The sequence below is a fragment of the Fistularia commersonii genome, chromosome 5, assembly GCF_037954325.1.
Source record: "Fistularia commersonii isolate RoL2024-O1a breed Wild chromosome 5, RoL_Fcom_v1.0, whole genome shotgun sequence".
Lineage (NCBI taxonomy): Eukaryota > Metazoa > Chordata > Actinopteri > Syngnathiformes > Fistulariidae > Fistularia > Fistularia commersonii.
In genome coordinates, this window is record NC_141288.1 from 3,687,462 (window position 1) to 3,695,073 (window position 7,612).

Genomic DNA, 7,612 nt, shown 5'->3' on the forward strand with positions numbered 1-7,612 from the left:
AAATAAATACAGGTTGCCACTATCAACTGTTTGCCAAAAACTTTGAACAAGCAATGGAACAAATACTTTTAGCAAACTACTCAAATAAGACTGCACCAGAGCCACTTTACCTCCCCTCCTTGATTTAAAAGAATTCTTTTCTTGGTATTTATTTCTTAAATGATTACTATGCAATGGTTTACTTGCTGCCTGTATGTTTTTCTTAGCACACATGTTGTCGTATTATCTAGTGTTGTTTTAAGTTATTGTCTCTACTGCTATTTGACTGGTGTGAAGGGAGTATGCAAACCTTAAATCAATAAAGTATTATCTTGTCTCATTGCATCGTGTGAAGGACCAGATTCTTACATCTTATACCACAGTAAAAAGCTTGCAATAAAGATTTTTTGTTGACTCCTTATTTTGCAATTTTTACAAGTTCTGCACAAAACTGTCGGGGTCTCCAATATCACTGAAAAGCTGGCAGATGCAGCTACTTAAAAGCTGTGAGTAAATTTCTCCCCCTCTTGCCTGCATGGTCAGCAAGCGGCTGAAGATTCGGTTCATCTTGGTCGAGCCGAAGATTCGGCCCATAGTGACGGATTGTTCATGAACGACACACCGCTTGCTTTTAGTTTGGACAAAAGAGGTGATACACTCTTCTGCTAAATGTTCTTTACATTTCATTTCTTAAATAAGGCCATCAGTGTTAGCTTTAATTAGACAATTGACAATTTTTCCTTGCGATAAAAAAAACACGGATTCACAACATTGCGACACATTGCCATGGTTTCATCACCAGCGGTGACCTCTGACCTCCAGCGGCCTCCCATGAAGTGATCATGAACTAAAGTGTGTCCTTGGCAAAAGGAAATTTAACACTTTAATTTAGATGGTTATGAACCTCAAAGTGCTGGCAAGTTATATTTCATTTGCTAAAAACATTATATTAGAAAAAAGTAATATAAATGCGAAATGTCTCTGGTGATGTCCACAAATTTTAAAAGTACTAACTTGATGATGATGAGCTGATTTGATTTGTTTCCATGTTATTGTTTTTTTCATGGATATATTCATATTTTTAATCATATGTACATTTTTAATGATGCATTTATTTCTTTATTTTTAATTTCATTTTTTTATTATACTTATAATATTGAAACATTTAATTATTCATTTTTTTATTCATATAGTTTTGAAAAAAAGCTTTTCAAAATTAAATTTCTTTCCCAAACATTAATTTCTTAAAAGATTCAAGGCAACCTGCTAATAACCACTTTTATCTGGAAACAGGCTCACGTGCACGATATTCGCTGTGAAGGTTTAAACAGGGACGTAAGCAGACTCACTGTGTCAAAGTTCAGGCTCCAGAGCCTCGACAGGGATTGGTAGTAAGTCTTTCTGTCGGACTTTATACCTTTTTTTTCCTCAAGGTTGACATGCCCAAGGATTTCCCAGGGGCCACCTCTGCAGCATGTGGAGCCAAAATGCTGTCCAGCCTGAAGGGGTCAAAGTTGAACCAATTACTGATAAATTTCTGCAACATAATATGAATACAATTATTATACTAATGTTTACATAGTTCCATTATTGCTAATGAAAATAAAAAGCAAAATAAACACATAACCTTAAAATGAATGTAATATTAGAATCAACAAAAGGATATAACAACAGAAACCTGAACCTAATGAACAGGAAACTGACCAAAAGCACAGTATAAATGGCATAGTTTATAATTATTTATTCAGTATGAATAGTTTTCCAATGCTCTGGAGGATTATTCGTCGTTTCATGTCTTGAATCTTGTTAGCGGAGCTGAAGATGGGCAGAGCGGGAACTTTTACATTTGTTCTGGATCTATGTTCTTCCTGGAACGTCACATTTTCTTTTTTTTAATATTCATCCTGCATGAATATTATGTTGTGAGAGGCATTTCGATGCACGCCCAACAGAAAGAAGGTTCTGGGTCAAGTGGGTTCCCCATGTTCACCTGCTTGGGTTCTCTCCAGATTCTCCGTCTTTAGTCCAAAACAGTCAGTAGCTTCTGTGAAGACTAAACTGTTCGCAGGTGTCTGCGATTGACAGTTGACCCGTCCAGGTTCAAATCGGACTCCACCCATGTCCCCATCCCCCACTTGCACAATGGTGAAAATGTTGAAAACGTAAAAAGTTCAGGAGTACAGAGAACGAGCAATTGAAAGAATGACTGTAAAAACACTTCAAAGCAAACACAAAGACAAAAATGATGTGAGGATGTGTGATCTCAGTAGAGACTAAGGGAGTTAATACAAGAAATTACCAGAAAAAGGGAGAAAAAATTGTAAAAGGTGACATACGTAAATTAAAATGAAAAAAAAGAATTAAATAAACTTTTATTGAGGCACTGATATAATTTCCCTTCCTGGATGTTTGTTATTGCGTCACTTTACCACTAGAGGGAGACATTGTCAGCTGAATTTAAGGTGAAGATTAATGTTTACTTTCTTTTCCTTAGTTATAAAACAAATTCAAGTCAATTAAACAGCAGAAATGTTTTTTTTTAATTATCATTGTCAGTGATCTCCTTTCAGGGTCAGGTGGCACCTGGAGCACCTGGAAGAGTAATTTCTTCAAAGCATGGCAGTATAATGAAAATATTGAAAAAATAAAATTAAATCAGTGTTATAAAACTGAAATTAGGTGAAGATTACCTCAAAACTGGCACGAAACGACCAGGGGTTCGACCCGAGTCACATGACAGGAAATCCAGTCGACCAACTGCAGAGGAGCCGCGGTTTGGGCGCCCCTAGTGGTCATATGGGGAACTACAATAACAGCAGAACTCCCTGGTCTGTTGGCCTTTTTGTGCTGATGAGAAACAACTCTAAAGTTGTTTTGAAGGCAAAAATCCCTTTTGCCTTTTGGACATTTAATGAAAAACACAGGAATGGATATTAAAACAACCTTTGAGTTTGTCTTCAGAAAAAACTTCTGGGCGTATCGCTCAGCATCGGAAAGTTCCCAGGAAATTACTTCTCTAATATAAACCTCGCTTCTCTCCGTCCTGTCAACGTTTACATCCTTTACACGAACAAAGTAACAGATCCTGAGTTGTTACCAGGGTAACCTTAAAAAAACATCTTTGCCTACCACTGTGAACGCGGCGAAAGGGGACGCAGAGTGTCACCATGACGACGATCCAACACGCCGCTGATCCATCTCCCACATTCCTTCACTGGACGCCTGGCGAAGAGTTCCCCAAAATGACTTTTCTGTTTCACTTACAAATACGTGGGTCGTGAACAGGTGCTGCACCTGTGTGACATCGCCGCTACGCCTATCACAGCGGCGTGTGTGTGTGTGTGAGTGTGTGTGATAGGGGGGGTTTGTGGCCTTTACTTGGTTCCCATTCGCGGACATCACAGCCTCCCTTTTTCACAGGAACCTCCGCTGTGGTCGAAACACAGACTCCCGGATGATGGTGTGAAGAAAACAGACCTAGGAGGTGATTATGGGTTATTGATCGTGGCTGTGACATCACAGCTGGGGGACCTGGGCGCCGCCGGCACGGCACAGTAGTCTATATAAAGGTCGCCCCGTCTATTATCGCGTTTCCTTCAATCGGAGAACATGTCCTGCGTCGGCTCGTTCGGGGAAAGTCAAATCCCCAGTAGGATGTTCTCGGCTTTCATGGCGTCCGGGGTCCGGCTCTTCAACAGGCAGGACTACGACGGCGCCATCAGCAGCCTGAGCCGCGCCCTTGCCCTGGAGCCGCTGGACCGCCACTGCCTGGTCCGCAGGTCCAAGTGCTACCTGGTCAAGGGCCACTTGAAGAACGCGCTGATGGACGCGGAGAACTCGCTGAGGCTGGACGGCGCCTTCTGCCAGGGGCTCTACCAGAAGGCGGAGGTGCTGTACCACCGGCTGCACTTCCAAGAGGCGCTGAAGGTGTACCGCCGCGGCCAGAGGCTCCACCCGCACTACCACAAGTTCACCAAGGGCATCGAGAAGACGGAGAGGGCCATCAGGAACACCCAGGCCCCCCCGCCGTGACCCAAGACGGCCAGGTAACGCGGCAGACAGGCAAAGAGCCTCCACCTTTTGTGCAATAAATGTTCTAAAACGCTTTTTTTTTTTTTAATAAAATTCTGTGCATGAAACTGACCTTTGCAGGGAGTTAAAGGGAAATTGTCCCCAAACATTCAGGCTAATAACGTCAGACAAATGACCAAATCACTGACAGACATGGATGATAAACGCGGAAAAAAAGATTAGAACAGAATAATGATTGGTTAATATCTGTAACTTTAGAGGGACGTTCTAGATTGGGAAATAATGGGGAAAAAAAATGGGAAATTACAAACAGAAAAAAAAAATCAAAATACAGAGAAATTTATTAATTAAAGAATTGCAAGGGAACTTTGAGAAATCTGAGAAAACATTCAAAAATAATATTTTTAAAACATTTATGGATCATGATGGCAACACATTTGAAAAAAGAAAAGAAACGGATTCAATTAAAGACGATTTAATTAAAGAAAAGCGAGGAAACATTGGGGTGAGGACATTGAGGACACATTAGGGTACATTGTGGCAACACTGAGGTAAAATTGAGGTAACAGAAAAAAAATAGGAAAATTTAAGAAAATCTGAGAGAGAAAGAAAGAAAGAAACATTTGTGGATTGTGGTGGCAACAGTGAGGTGACATTTAGGTAACATGGATGAAACCTAGTATCCACGGAAACTGAGAGAAAACAGAAATATTCACAAAAAAATTGAGGAAACAAGTAAGATTAAGTGAACAGGGGTGACAGAGGGCAAACAACAAAGTAACATTGAGGAAACACGACCAGGACAAAGAAAACAGTGGAAACAGGCACGATTTATAAAACACAGGAAGAACGGGAAAAGGAGGAAACACTGAGGAAAGATTAAGGTTGCCATTGAGGTAATATCGGTAATAGTGAACACTGATGGCGCAAAAGAGGAACACTTGGAAAACATCAGTGTAACGTTGAGTAAAAATTGAGGGAAACCCTAACGAAACATTTAGGTAATATCAAGAAAAACAGGAAAAACAGTGAGGTAACATCACGGAATATTAGGAAACTCCAAAGAAACTGAGGAAATATTGATGACAAAACAATGAAGAAAATTTCTAAATTTTGTTGCATTCTGTGCAATGACTATAAAAGTCTTGAATCCTTGAAAACAGAAGGAGGAAATTTTTAGGTACAAATGTTGAAAATACTCTGAGGAAAAAGCGGGGGGAAATTGAGGAGATGCTAAGAGAACATTGAGGAGAGATCAATGAAACTTTGAGAAGGCTTGAGGAAACATTCAGGTAATAAAATCAAGCCAACACTGAAGGAACACAGGAAATATTGAGGTAACTTTGATAAAACTGAGGAAAATGTAAAAAAAAATGCGGAAAAATTGAGGAAACCATGAAGAACGGTTGAGGTAACTTTGGAAATATTGAGGAAACACTGAGAGAATGTTGGGGGAAACTAAACACTGACTACTACTTCTACTACTACCGCTACCATGACGACCACTAGCTGACAACTACAACTGCTAAACTACTACAAATACGACTTCTACTTCCAATACTGCAACTACGACTACAGAAAGCAGTACAACTGAGGAATTTTCCAGTTTGTTTCCTGTATATTTGTGTGTATTTTTTTTTAATCATGTGAATTCACTGCTCATGTCACATTAATCCACTGATGGTATTTTGTGCTCGTGCCTTCAATGGAAAGAATATTCTTGAAGAATAAAAACGATGCCGATTGTCCTGAATGTTGTAAATGTCTTTCTGTTTTCAGGAAAGTTTATGCAATGACCAATAATAAAAACGTCTTTTTTTAAAACTCATACAGTCGTACTTTTTTCTGAATTTTTTTCCATACTTTTGCATTGCTGTAATTTAATTCAGTGTTAATTCATGTCATTATTTATCCATTGTTGCCAGTTTTCCATAATTTCCAACAAACTTTCATGTGCGGAAGGAAGGAGGGGTCGCACCGGGAGACAGATTAAAAATGGCCGACGTGTGTGTTCTCCCCCGAAGGGATGGGGGAGCACTTCCTGAATGCATAAACACACACGTAGACACATGTGCATGAGCCACGTGTGTGTGTGTGTGAGTGCGCGTGCATTAACAGATGGTGGAGATGAAGTTCCACCCAGTTGAGCAGAAATGAAACGGAATGAAAGATTTGGGACTCACCTTAGCAACTTTGAATATTTTGTTTTATTTTATTTTATCTTTTATTTTGTTTTATTTTATTTTATTTTACTTTATTTTATTTTATTTCATTTTATTATTTCTTTATTTACTGCTATCTATTTTTATGCTTTGATCATCTATTTTTCATCTATTTTTATTCTATTGCTTTGTTTATTAAAATGTTTTTGTGCCTCTTTCTGGTGCCTATTCTACTATCCTGCCTATTTTTGTTTATTTATTTTATTCATTGCTATTTTTTTGGCCCTATTTATATTGTTGTTTAGCTCTAGTTGTGTATTTTTCACCCTCACTGTTCCTTGCTGTTGCCCATGTTGTTGTTGTTGTCGTCTGCTGTCTATTTATTCCTGGATTTTTCTTTTGTCTTGCTACCTTCTGTCTTCTGCTTTTCTATTTGTATCTATATTCAAATGTATTTCCTTTTTTGACATTATAACTGTTGGGCTGCTATGACAAAGGAATTTCCTGGTTAGGGATCAATAAAGTTTATCTTATCTTACCATATCTTATCTTATCTTATCTTATCTTATCTTATCTTATCTTATCTTATCTTATCTTATCTTATCTTATCTTATCTTATCTTATCTTATCTTATCATATCTTATGCATTCTCAAGCCAGGATTCCCTACAAAATGTAGTTATGCTTGCATAATGAGAATAAAAACTCTTATTTTACAAAAACACACTCTTCACACACTGAATACTCTGAAACAAAGTCTGAATACACACACCCTCTTTTATTGCTACTATCATCTATTTTTATGCTGCTATCATCTATTTTTGCCTCTTTCTTATGCATACTATAGTTAGGGGTCCTCACAAAATTTTGTTATGCTTGCATAATGACACAAAAAAGTCTTTATTTTATTTTATTTTATTTTATTTTATTTTATTTTATTTTATTTTATTTTATTCTATTTTATTTTATTTTATTTTATTTTATTTTATTTTATTTTATTTTATTGGTTGGTTGTTGAAAGAGCAATTACTATATTATTATTATTATTATTATTATTATTATTATCAATTGTGGTAGTAGTAGTGCTATAGTACTAGTAGTAGTAGAAGCAGTGATATAATGAAAGTTTTTTTTTAATATTATTACTCATTTGTTTGTTTATTTGGGCTGGATATAAATAGTATAAACAGTTGGAGTATAAGTAGTAGTAGTTGTGGTAACCAATGGGTCATTTTTAGACTATTATTATTCATTTGTTTGCTTATTTGGCCTGGATATAAATAGTATCAACAGTAGCAGTATAAATAGTAGTAGTTGTAGTAGTAATAGTAGTAATTGTAGTCATGAATGGATCATTTATCATAAATTTGTTTATATGTCCTAAATAGAATTCCTGCTGTTTTCCGTCACGTCTTATTTCATTTATTTTCCGGTTGTTAT

General features: G+C 37.3%; 1 pseudogene; it reads left to right on the forward strand.

Moving 5' to 3' along the window:
• Nucleotides 1-3,588: 3,588 nt before the first annotated feature.
• Nucleotides 3,589-4,011, forward strand: LOC147233885 (outer dynein arm-docking complex subunit 4 pseudogene; annotated as a pseudogene).
• Nucleotides 4,012-7,612: the final 3,601 nt, after the last annotated feature.